General features: G+C 34.7%; 1 long non-coding RNA gene across 1 annotated transcript in view; it reads left to right on the top strand.

Moving 5' to 3' along the window:
* Positions 1–2703: 2703 nt before the first annotated feature.
* LOC111086646 overlaps positions 2704–12110 on the top strand; it is a 105914-nt gene continuing 96507 nt past the window's right edge. Inside the window, exons 1-2 of the long non-coding RNA XR_002611381.1 lie at positions 2704–2844; positions 3734–3857. This is a non-coding gene — a long non-coding RNA (uncharacterized LOC111086646). The remainder of the gene's footprint in view (positions 2845–3733; positions 3858–12110) is intronic.

The raw sequence follows: 12110 nt of genomic DNA, 5'->3' as shown, positions 1-12110 counted from the left end.
CTCACTTTCCTGAGTTTGACATTATATGTCCTAACATTATTAATTATATTATTTCTCTAAACTGATCTCTTCTCACTTTCCTGAGTTTGACATTATATGTCCTAACATTATTAATTATATTATTTCTCTAAACTGATCTCTTCTCACTTTCCTGAGTTTGACATTATATGTCCTAACATTATTAATTATATTATTTCTCTAAACTGATCTCTTCTCACTTTCCTGAGTTTGACATTATATGTCCTAACATTATTAATTATATTATTTCTCTAAACTGATCTCTTCTCACTTTCCTGAGTTTGACATTATACTTCAGCTGGACCGTTGTTTTATTATCATTATTGGTATTATTTATTTTCAGGTTGTTTCACACCTTTCTTCAGTAACCTGAATTAGAAAACAATATTTGATTATGGAGTTTTAAACATAGTTTTATACGAATGATTACTGAGTCATCTTGATTCTGAAGTAGTATTATATTATTTCATTGACTAGTCAATTAGTTCAAAGCTTTGTCTATTGGGCTTGTGTTTCAACAACGAAAATAGAGGACGAGAGAACTAAGAAACAAATGAAATTGTTGTATTAAGGGGTGAAATTCTCAAAAAAGGAAAAATGTAGAGGTACTCAGCTGGATGAAGTGGACCTGTTTTTGAAAATGAAAAAAAAAATCTATGTGTAAGCATACAAAAATAACAATATGAATGTCAATGAATAAATGCTTTCTGACGGAGCAATGTAACGCACGCGCATTCGAAAAATCAGCTCAAATAAGTCCCGGTACTAGTACCGCCTTACAAAACACGTTCCAGTGAGTACCGGCAGAATTTCACCCCTAGTTGTATTAACGTCTACTATAAACTTATGCCTATCAATAAACAATAGGTAAGATGACTTGTAGAACTGGTAGCCAAAGAAATAAATCATTTTATTTCTTTAGTTATCGTTTAATGGACTAGACTTTGCATTCTTCTTTTTTGGCGGATAATCCAAAAGAACACACCTAACAATAGAAACCATTACAACATTTAAGCGAAACTAGTGAAAATAAACGAGTTAATATTACCCAATGAATTGGACATGGCACGAAAAGGGTGTGTTAATTAAAACTCAGAACAATGAACAAAATGTAACATACTGTGAGTAGTGCAACAACAACGTAAAAAGGGTTAATACCTAGCATTTGATAAGAATGCAAACAAAATTACAATTCCAGAGAGGGAGGAAGAGGTCTACGCTGAACCTGACCCCCCCCCCCCCGGTCCCAAACATGAACCAAATCCCGATGAAGATGATGATGATGAACCGTTACAACGATACCATCACATTTGGAATTGATAGTTTTTAATTAGTCCCCCGGTAAGCTTACAGACTTACGACGCTAAAGTCCAGGATTCGATTCCCCAGGCGGATAGAGTGCAGATAACCCATTGTGATATGGTGACCAAGAAACACGTTCATATCAATACTCCAAACACTCCTGTTTGTGAATCAAGGGGATACACACCATTGGTCGTCTTGCATTGAGCCCTTTTTCATGCAGCCTCCTGCTTATCATTGAAGCTGATAGCAACCTCTCTGTGGCCATACAGAGATCCAAAGACAGTTGACGTGGTGAAGAGGATCTGTTTTGTTGCCTCAAAAGTGACACATAATGGTCACCCTGCTGGGGTTGTGACCTGCGGTTGACCATAAAAAACAACAACAAATAATTAATTAAAATACAATGACAGCAATTGTTACAGAAGGTGAGTTCTGGTTTTGATAACTACAATGTTTCGATCCATAGTATTACAACTTTCTAAACATAAAAATCAGAATTTGCCTACTGTTAAAATGCTGTTATTCTATTTTGAATTAATTATTCAGTTCAGTAGTTTTCTCGCTAAACACTAAACACATTGTTAGTTAAGGTCAATAATTGCTAACACTATTCAGTATTATTCGTACTAGGAAGACTTCAATGCTATTTTATCTCTCACATAAACTTGACATTTTCTTTGAAATTAGTTTTTTATCATTTCCCCCCCTAATATATTTACTATTATGCACAGGACAAACATCCTGCTTAAAAATAATTTTAGAGATCTCTCCACTTCATCAATTTTCAACAATAGAAAGGATGCAACGATTAAGACACTTGTGTTGTTTGTTATAGAAATATATTTAACAATTTAACATAAGAAAATTGAGTATCGACACAAATCACTTTATAATAACAATATTACTAGATGACGCACCCATTCCACTCACGATGAAGACACAGGGGTCACAAGAAGTGATATAGGAAAAGCCAGATCTGAACACTACCCATCTTCCCCATGTCACTACCTAGGATACCTTCGAAGTTCGGTAAAGATAAATAGAATAACAGGGGGGGGGACATATAATGGTCTTCCGGGGAGTGACATGAGGGTGAGACCAAATACCAACCCTTATAACACTAAGATGCATACCTAATGTTGTTAAGATCGGTCAAGTGTGAAAGGCGGACACACAGACAAGCAGTAGTCCCCTCTGGAATGACATGAGGGTCGGATCCCAAACGCTTATACTCCAATGACGCTCCTCGGTGGACTCTCAGAGTACATGTTATGATTGGTTGAAATCGTTCAAAAAGTGTAGGCGTGACAAACGAACACACAGACGACACTTCTTTATATATATATATCTGTTTTGACGTAACTGTTCGACGCACAGGGTGGAGGGAGCAATCCGAACATTGGTCCGTCTATGTTACTGCCCAGGAAGCCCTAAAGGTACATGCCAGGACCGATGTCAAATAATGGTTTAGATTACAGATACACTGACAAAAATGAAACGTATACGACGCTATATAAAAGCGTAAGTATGAGAAACAATTGAAAATTCTAATATTTACGCGCGTAAGGATTTTTCTTATCCCTAATTTGTAGCAACTTTCTATACCACTTATTATATTCACTACTTGTACCATTTTTACTCGTATTTCCAGTATTAAAATGCCTTCTATACACCAATACGCACTACAGAAATTAAATTATTTTTGACTGTTTTCATACTTTTCTTCAAGAACCTAAATTTGAAAACAAGATTTGGTTAAGGAGTTTTTAATTGAGTTTTACTACTAATCCACTTCGAAACTTGGAGACAGCCCCTTAAAACCTAATATATTTGGCACATGTTCAAATGCTGTAATATATGCATATTTAATCATATTTGATATATAAAAAATACGAAAATCTGTCCCGGGAAGTACATTCCATGTGTCTCGCTATCTTCACCAAATAGATGTGTGTGTGTGTGTGTATATAGGTGGTACATGCGCTGTTACACATGCTTGAAAGTGAATGATCATTTTATAAAGATGAATTGGTTTAATATATCGTTGACTATCTGTTTATCGTCAATCAGGATATCTGGCCTTTCTTACTGCAAATCTAGTTATAGGCATTCTTGAGATAAGGGGCCATCATGAGACGAAGATGTAAATATTTGGGACGGTATTATTTTTGCTGCTGCTAGGGGTGATTGTTGATGACTTCCTAATATAATGGCAACAGTAATAATGCAAAGTAACTAAAAAACGACTGAAGAAAAAGATAAACATTAAGATTTCTTATTTAGTGTTATACTGTTGCAACTTTTTTTAAATTTTCACCATTTTCGAAACTTTATTCTTAACTTCTCGATAAAATAAACTGAATGTGCATGACATTAGATGATAATGTGATATAATGTTTTACATTCTTAGTACTAGATGGCAGCACATGAAATATAATTCAATTTCTGCTCCACGTCAACATCTCGAAGCACGAAAAAACGATGTTTGAATTTCAAAAAGGAAGTTTGTGATAGTGAATATTTTTTCAGAAATGGTAGGTTTATTAATTTGGTTCGTAATCATAAGTAATCACTGTCTAACGCAAAAGTATATTCATCTGTTGGTGTAAAAAAAGTAATCTATTTTAGGTACTTACGTAAATAACAAAAATCCTTCATCATAGTATTTACATGCGTTTCACCTGTTAAATGAAATCGTATGTATCCCTAACTCAGAAGTAGATTTTATACAATAATGTGTAAAAATTCAGTCTTACTGTCTTCTCCAACTCCTATATATATATATAGTCAAAGTTATAGTTTATATGTGGTTGTTGAATGGTATTCATTAATTTTAGGCTTTCAAACCGAAACACCATTACTAACCATGAAGTTGGAGTTCAACTTAAAGCCGACATCTGTTTTATTTCGACATAGTCAAAAATTAATTCTTTTTATTTTTTATTTTACAAATCACATTAAGCCATTTGTCACAATCCAGTTAACATAGAGAAAACATAAGATATGCTTATCTAAAAAGGATTAACATGCCGGCATAGCAAGAGATCCTTATTCGAAAGGATTTGACATGGAAACAAAGTTGGTGATTTTATTCGAAACGGATATGACCTGGAGATAAAGTAAGATATCCTTCGCCAAAAACAAATAACACAAAAACAAGATAGGATACCTTTACTAAAAATGATTAACTTGGAGACAAAGAAAGGTATCCTTATTCAAAAAGGAAATGACGTAGACACAGAAAAACATTTTTTTTTAAATAATTAACATGAATCAGGGCCGTAGGATCAGTGCTTGTTTTAATTCAATATATTACGTTGTGTGTATGCAGTATTTGTAGTTAAAATGGCTCAATATTCAATATTATAGCATTAAATTTTCACAACTATTCTGGGGAGCATTCCCCCAGACTCCCCTAGAAATGGAAATGTGGCAATGGCCTGACCACTCTAAAATTGCTTCCTAAGGCAATATTAATAGATAGTAGATATCCTTATTCAAAAAGTATGAAAATAGCGACAAAGCAAAATACCTTTACGTCACTGATAGATCTGGGAAGGAGGGGGGGGGGTTTAAAGGATGCAAATATATGTTTTATGTATGCAATAAAAGTTGATAATCATGAAATAATATATTGACTTACAGTTTTGTTTTTCCTGAGATGCTTGAAAATATGCTAAGACTTCTAAACATTACTTGTCCACTTGTTTGTCTGTTTGTAGTTAAGCACAAAGCTACACAAAGGGCTATCTGTGCTCTTCCCAACACGAGTATCGAAACCCGGTTTTTAGCGTTGTAAATCCGCATACATACTGCTGTGCTACTGGTATGCGTGTTGTGGGGGATGCGTGTCCACTTGTAACTGCGTGCATTTAATATCTTTTTATCATTGTTTAAAACTTCATTTGCAGTTCAAAAGGTATGTAGTTTTGTGCAGGAAGAGGTAGTTTTTATCTCCCTAAATTTTGAAAACAGGCGAGCTTCCGAGTTATTTACTCCCATAGACTCTGCTGGGATCCTCGGGTGGGCCCCGGACGTCTGACTTAAGATGTCTGCCCCCACCTTCACTATATATACACACACACAAACATAAGTTCTTATGATCCGCGGCTGTTTTATACTTTAATTGAAAAAGATTCAAATTAATACAAAGAAACATCTACATTGAAAAAAATAATAAAATGGAGACTAAGTAAGACATCCTTTTCAAAAAAGAAATAACTACTAACACGGTTTTTTTGTCGGTGTTATTAAATTAAATTTTCTACTTCAGAACTTCAAAGTTTTATTGTAATAAAACGACTTTTTTTCTTTCTGCAGCTAAACACGCCTAGTCCACTAAATTATGACCCACAAAATATAGACATAATATCGAAATATCCAAAACAGACAGCAACCGGAATCTGTATGTGATATTTAGTAAAATGAGGACATAAAGTAGCAAAAAATTTCAAAATTAGTAATGTTACGACATACAATGATAAACCTGTAAGGGATCGTAAAACCAATTTCACTGGGACAGGACGTAATTCCTAATGATCACAACATTCAACATGAATAGTTATCCACATACTTTACTGGAATCGCTGAGGTTATTGCAGAGCTTAATAATACTGTAATCGAAATGACGTATGTGTAAGTAGCTTAATATGTATATTATGTTAAATACTTCCATTTTGTACTGCTTAATCTGTTCTAAAATTTAGAGAAAATTCCAAACACTAAACCGCGCGCTCATAACGTGACCTCAAACTCCCTCTGGCTCAATAATAACCCAAATGTCTAGATTAAAACCACAGCCTACGACGGTATAAACGTTTATTGTAAACTTAACAAAACAAAGTAAATTAAGTGAGATGGAGATGTAAAGTCTGAAAAACAAACAACAATTCCGAAAAAGAACAGGAGGAATGTTTAATGAGCTGATGATGACAAAACCTTGTCGAAACGTTGTACATTTGCTGTTATATTAAAGTTTTTCTTCATTACCCGGGTGGAGACTCTGGAGTTCAGTCAGAATCATCAAGGCAAGCTGGATATAGACAACAAGAAACTTCTGAACAATGTCAAACCAGACTTCAAGCACAAAAATTAAGAGAAATAACTTACAGAGAGCAAGAAACAGAGGAGCAACATGATGTACGACTTTAGGCTCAAAGAACAATACAAGATCAAACACGATCTGATTTCAAATAAAGCTTTGTTTGATTAAATGCTTTTTTTATTTCTCGCATCACAGCTTTTATCTACTTACTGAATAATTTGCTGAAAACAATACTGATCTATACATTTCAAATCTAAATTTTCACCGTGCAACGCCGGGTAACTCAGCTAGTAAATGTTTATTTTGTGTTTGAAATACTCGATACGCAAGAACCACAGTTCCAAGAACCAGAGAAATCTATGTTTAATATTAATTTGTTATTTTCCTGATGCTTCATATAGCTTCAAGCCAGACTGTGGGACAGCGGTAAGTTTATTTACAACGCTAAAATCTGGGGTTCGATTCCACGAGACGGACACAACAAATAGCCCAATGTGGCCTTGCTCTAAAACAAATAAACCAGAGCTTTAACTTTTGTTTGTTTGAAGTTAGGCACAAAGCTAACTGTGCTCTGCCCACCGGGTATCGAAACACGGATTCTAGAGTTGCAAGTTATATAGCTGTGCCACTGGGGGACATATATACATTTAATTAGTGTAGAGAGAAAATGTCTAGGAACGATCAAACAGTATTTTTTCAGTCAACTATAACTATAACGAAAATGTTTATCAACGAACATAAATCATATCAGTTAATGATAAGTATAACTATAACTAAAAAAATACGTAAAACGATAACGTAATAGTAACGAACAAAACAGCGAAAATTATTTAGTTATTTGACATACACCCGCGTGCGTTGGGGACAAGCGGTATGACTGAAATCTTTGTGTATGTGAATAGAATGCAGAATACAGTCATGTAGCTAAGCCGAATGTATGTTTACTGACGATTTCTGCAAATAGTCCCAAAGACATAATAATCCCCCCCCCCAAAAAAAATACCACTGTATAGTTTTGTTTTCATTTATTAAGATCGTCGTCCGTCGGTTAAGTATTATAATAATAATAGCTAAAATGATATGTAGGTTAATAACTATTAGTAACTAATACTAAAGATATAAATCCTTAACTATAAGTACAACTGAAAAACACTGCAATCGAACTGAAAACCTATTAAACATTCGCGGCAGACAGATAACAGATAGCTCATTATCTTTGTGCTGTTCAACAGTTTCTTGCTGTCTTTGAGTAGTCTGTCTTTCAGCTTGAGCTCGAAGTCTAACTTTACGTTGTTCCAAAGTCTCTTCCTGTATTTGAGCAGCCTGTCTTGCAGCTTGTGCTTGAAGTCTTTGATTGCGTTCTTCTTCTGTTTCATCTGCTCTTTGTGCTTGCATTCTTTTAGCGGCAGAAGACTTTCCATAGAAAGGGCGTTTCTTGTGTGGCATAATCACCTGTATCACTAAACAATAACTTGCAATTCACAAAGTTACTAAATCATTTATGAAACCACTTGGCACTATTTAAAGAAAACTGTTTTTGGAAATACTGAATTGACAGCCATAATGCTTTCTATGTGCAAAACGTGCTTATGTTTGTATGTTTATTACAAAAAAATGGTGCAATAAGGGAAAAGATGAAGTAGGATGGTTTGTAAAATTCTTGAATTTGAAAAATAAGAGAGAGCCTTGTTGGTTTATGTATAATTATAGATTACGCTAACATGTATCAGTATCTAATAGTCACTCTGAATTGTTGTAATTTATGTACTAAGTTGATAATAATTGTATAACTATATATTTATTTACTATGGTGACAGGATAAAAAATATATTTACCACTTAGAGGTTTTTTCCCAGTCATGGCTTAAAAAGTGGAAGACCAATCGAGATGATGAACATGAGACTTAATGGTATGGTTTATCCACAGGCACATTTTGACCCCAACATTGACCACCAATAAGCTGCTGCAAAACTTACTCATGCTGTGCATAAATCCTAGCTTGTTTGTCCTTTGTTTCAAATTAGCACAACTTTGAAAGATTTATTATTTAGTTCATGCAGCAAGGTTTGTTTGTATTTATAACATAGTGGAGACTGTAGTTTCAAGTTACATTATGCAGTTATTCTAGAAAGAAAATAGGGTATTTTAGATTTATTTCTTATTTTTTATGATTGTTACAAACTCAGTCAAATTGACTGAATGAGTGTAGAGGTAGGGTAGAGAAAATAACAGATAAATATATAGTTTTACTGAAAAAGAATTTTATATTTATTCAAGAGGTTTTGGATATGCAAATGAAATTTGACAGTTTTCAGATGAAGAAAAGTGTTTTTAATACTAACATGAAAATCACTTTGCACTTGAAGCAGTGAACACTTCAACTCCATATATCCACAGAGAAATGTTTAGTAAAAATATTTAATTAAAAATTCTGAATTTGTGTCTACAAAGATTTGGTATGTTTATTGAAAGCTTGCCAAATTTTATGTAGATACACTTACCATATTAAAAGTTACAGTATGGAAACTGTTGGTGTTTTGTGGTTATGAACTCAATTATACCAACCAATCCTGTAGCTGGAGAGTTCATTCGCTCCACCCATGTACTAATTTGTCTCATTCATGTCTCGCTCTTCCATAACTTTTTAAGAAAGAAATAGTACTGTTAAAATATATTTTAAACAGAAGTCATTCCTTGAAGATATACATACGTATACAAATTTTAAATGTGATAAAGAGGGATGAGAGAGTGTAAGTAAATGTATGCTTATCTTTATTCTCTGGTATGTTCACTAAATGTTTTATGTAATATCTCTTAGTTTCAAACAACAGCTATGATAACTTTAAAATCAGCAGAAAACTTTATTCTTATGTTCTGTTTCAGATTTGTTAACCATGGTTAATTTAATTACTTTTTCAAATCAGACAGACTTACCTCTGAAATACTGAAAGCCTTTCCTTCTTGAGTTTGAATTTGTGCTTCCATCAACATGTGACTCAAGATATCTGAATGTCCTTTATGTATTTGCATACTATATATGCCACTTACCCATCATCCTCCTCTCTCCCACCTTCTGTGTGAATTGTTGCACATGCATCAGTAGATCTTAAATATTCTCTGCTTTTCCACAATAAGTTAGATTTCTTTGTTGACAGTCATGCTTTCATGATTATCTTAGTTTGTGTTCCTTCAATTGGAGGCTTTACTTATGCACTTTTCCTGGATAAATGATAATAAAGAATAAATTGACATATCAAAGTGAAAACTTTTCAGTTTATTTTGTGCGATGTTTCGAGCAGACACCCTTCATCAGGCACTAAAGACTGTGTTACCATGGATGATGCTTATTTCATATGAGATTATTTCCACACTTGAATTTTTTCTCCCAACTTCTCAAAAGTTTGAGGTTTGAAAGAATTTTTTATATTTGGACACTTCAAGTTCTCTTTTTCTACTTGTTACTGTAACCCATCATCAGTTTTCTGCCCTACGTGCTATGAGTTCATGTGATTTTGGGATATTCTTTTTCCGCATCATTATCGGCTCTTCTTGTTCTACTCTGAATCACAATATCTCCTTTTACCTGTGAGTCCCACTACTAACATTTTATTATCATATTGCTCTTGAGTTGCTTGGACACTTGACCCTCTGGCAGTGTTGCAAGAAACTTGTCTTTTAATCAGATGAACTCTTTATATGTATACACTAGTAAAATGTGTCAAAATTCATCAAAATATATAGAGTTGTGGTATTTCACTCCATTTGCACCTACCATCTTCATCTTCTTCCTCAGATATTGTCCAAAATCAGTGGGTCCTCATTTTTCTTTTTTCCCATGGTTTCCACTACTTTTGTCTGTCTCAAATAAACTTATTTCATTATTTTGCTACATTTTCAGGAATTATGTTTGTGTCTTCAGCTTCTTGTCTGACTATTTTTTGGTCATTTCTTAGTGAAGCTGGTTTATTCTCTAAGATAGCTTCAATGTTTTCATGTTCTTAAAGACATTCCTCTTTATCAATATACCACTTTTGTTGGCCCATCTTTTGGAGTTGGTGCCTCAGGACTTAGATTTTGTCTTTTTTATAACTCATTCACAGTTTGCCTCTTTTTCTTTTTTTTTTTCATGATAGGGCTTGGCTGCTGCTTTGGTAGGCTTCATTGCTGTCATTTCTCTTGTCACAGATGGCATATACCCTTGTTGTCACTGTTAGATTTCTGGTTCTTTTTGAGAGATAATGCTTAGTGGGAATTAAGCCTGGTCTTCTGTTGCCTGGCTTCTCCTTTTTCACTTTTGCAACTTTTCATTTGATTTGCTTTCCCTGAAGATTTATTTTGTTACTATCTTCAGAGTAGAGATGCTCTGATGTTTTTGCCATCGATGTTTTACTCACCCTTAATTTTATCTAGGAAAGGTCTGTATGTATATCCAGATCCAGCTTTCCTACCTGAGGCTTGTGCTGGGAGAGGTGGTCACCACTGTTCTTTTCTCTAGCTTCATCTATGTTAACAAGTTGGTTTGAGTAGCTGATCTGCCTTGCTCGCCCCCACCCCCTCCTCCATTTCTTGGGGTTTATACTGCTAATAATCAGATCTTGATACCCTTTATGGTCAGAGAGCATGGGGGACTCTTCTAGATTTTGCTTAACAACAAACAACCACACTCTAAATGTCTTGTTTTTTATGTGTTCCAGATCACATTAAGTACGAAATTCAGGTTACATCACATCATATTTGTCATTTGGCAATATCTTTGGCCTCCTGGTTTGTGTACCCTTTAGAGGACATCATATAAGGAGGCAAGGGGATAAAACTGCATAATAATTTGCTATTATAGCTTCATCGTATTACTGTATCTTCATTTTTGGGATTCCAGTTGAGGTTTTTTTCAAGCTTGGTGGAATCTGTCTCTGGTACATTTTTATATTTGCTGTAACATGGTTCCCCATTTCTAGGATGTCTGGAATTGTGCATAATTTTGATTTACAAACATACAATACAAAACAAAAAAGATACAATAATTAAATATTGTCTCCTTTTATGTATCAAAAATTTGTATATATATTGATTTGTCCGTCTCAGACTCTTGCATGTTCTTTAATCTCCAAGTTTGTCCTGGGCAGTCCAAGTATTGATATATCTGCCAACACCTCTGTTCAAAAATCTAGGGATGTCTGGGGCTTAGATACTTACCTGGCTGTACAACCATGAGGCTACTGTTTCATTTACTGATGTTTATCAAGCAGCCTTGTTCAATACCTTCTATTTTTCCAGGTATCATGGTTGTTTTCCTTTCCTGTCATTTCCCTTTTATTGCATTCCTTCCAGATTAGTTGACCACCTCATCAGGTAGTTTTTCTGGATTGGAATGTCAATATTTTTTTCCACTCCCTTACACTCCCTCTGTTTGAACCTTTGGCCTCCTGTTCCATGTATCCCCTCTCCCTTAAGACTTATTTTTTACTCCTTTTAGCATGTGGGTGTTGTCTAGCAGATATTTTTGCCATTGATGTTTCATGTACTCTGTTCCCTTCCACTTATGTTATTCTTTATTCAGATTGACCTTTCCTGGCCAAAACTTCATGTTGTGTTGTCCTAGTTCTGTTTGACCTGTGGACTGTGGTTGCTCGGGACATTGACTGGTGATACATGCACTCCGGCCCGGCATGGCCAGGTGGTTAAGGCACTCGACTCGCAATCTGTGGGTCGCGGGTTCGCATCCTCATCCCACCAAACATGCTCG

This window comes from Limulus polyphemus, unplaced genomic scaffold, assembly GCF_000517525.1.
Source record: "Limulus polyphemus unplaced genomic scaffold, Limulus_polyphemus-2.1.2 Scaffold1288, whole genome shotgun sequence".
NCBI classification, from domain to species: domain Eukaryota; kingdom Metazoa; phylum Arthropoda; class Merostomata; order Xiphosura; family Limulidae; genus Limulus; species Limulus polyphemus.
Note: the sequence above shows the minus strand (reverse complement) of the source record. Positions and strands in the feature narration are given on the sequence as shown.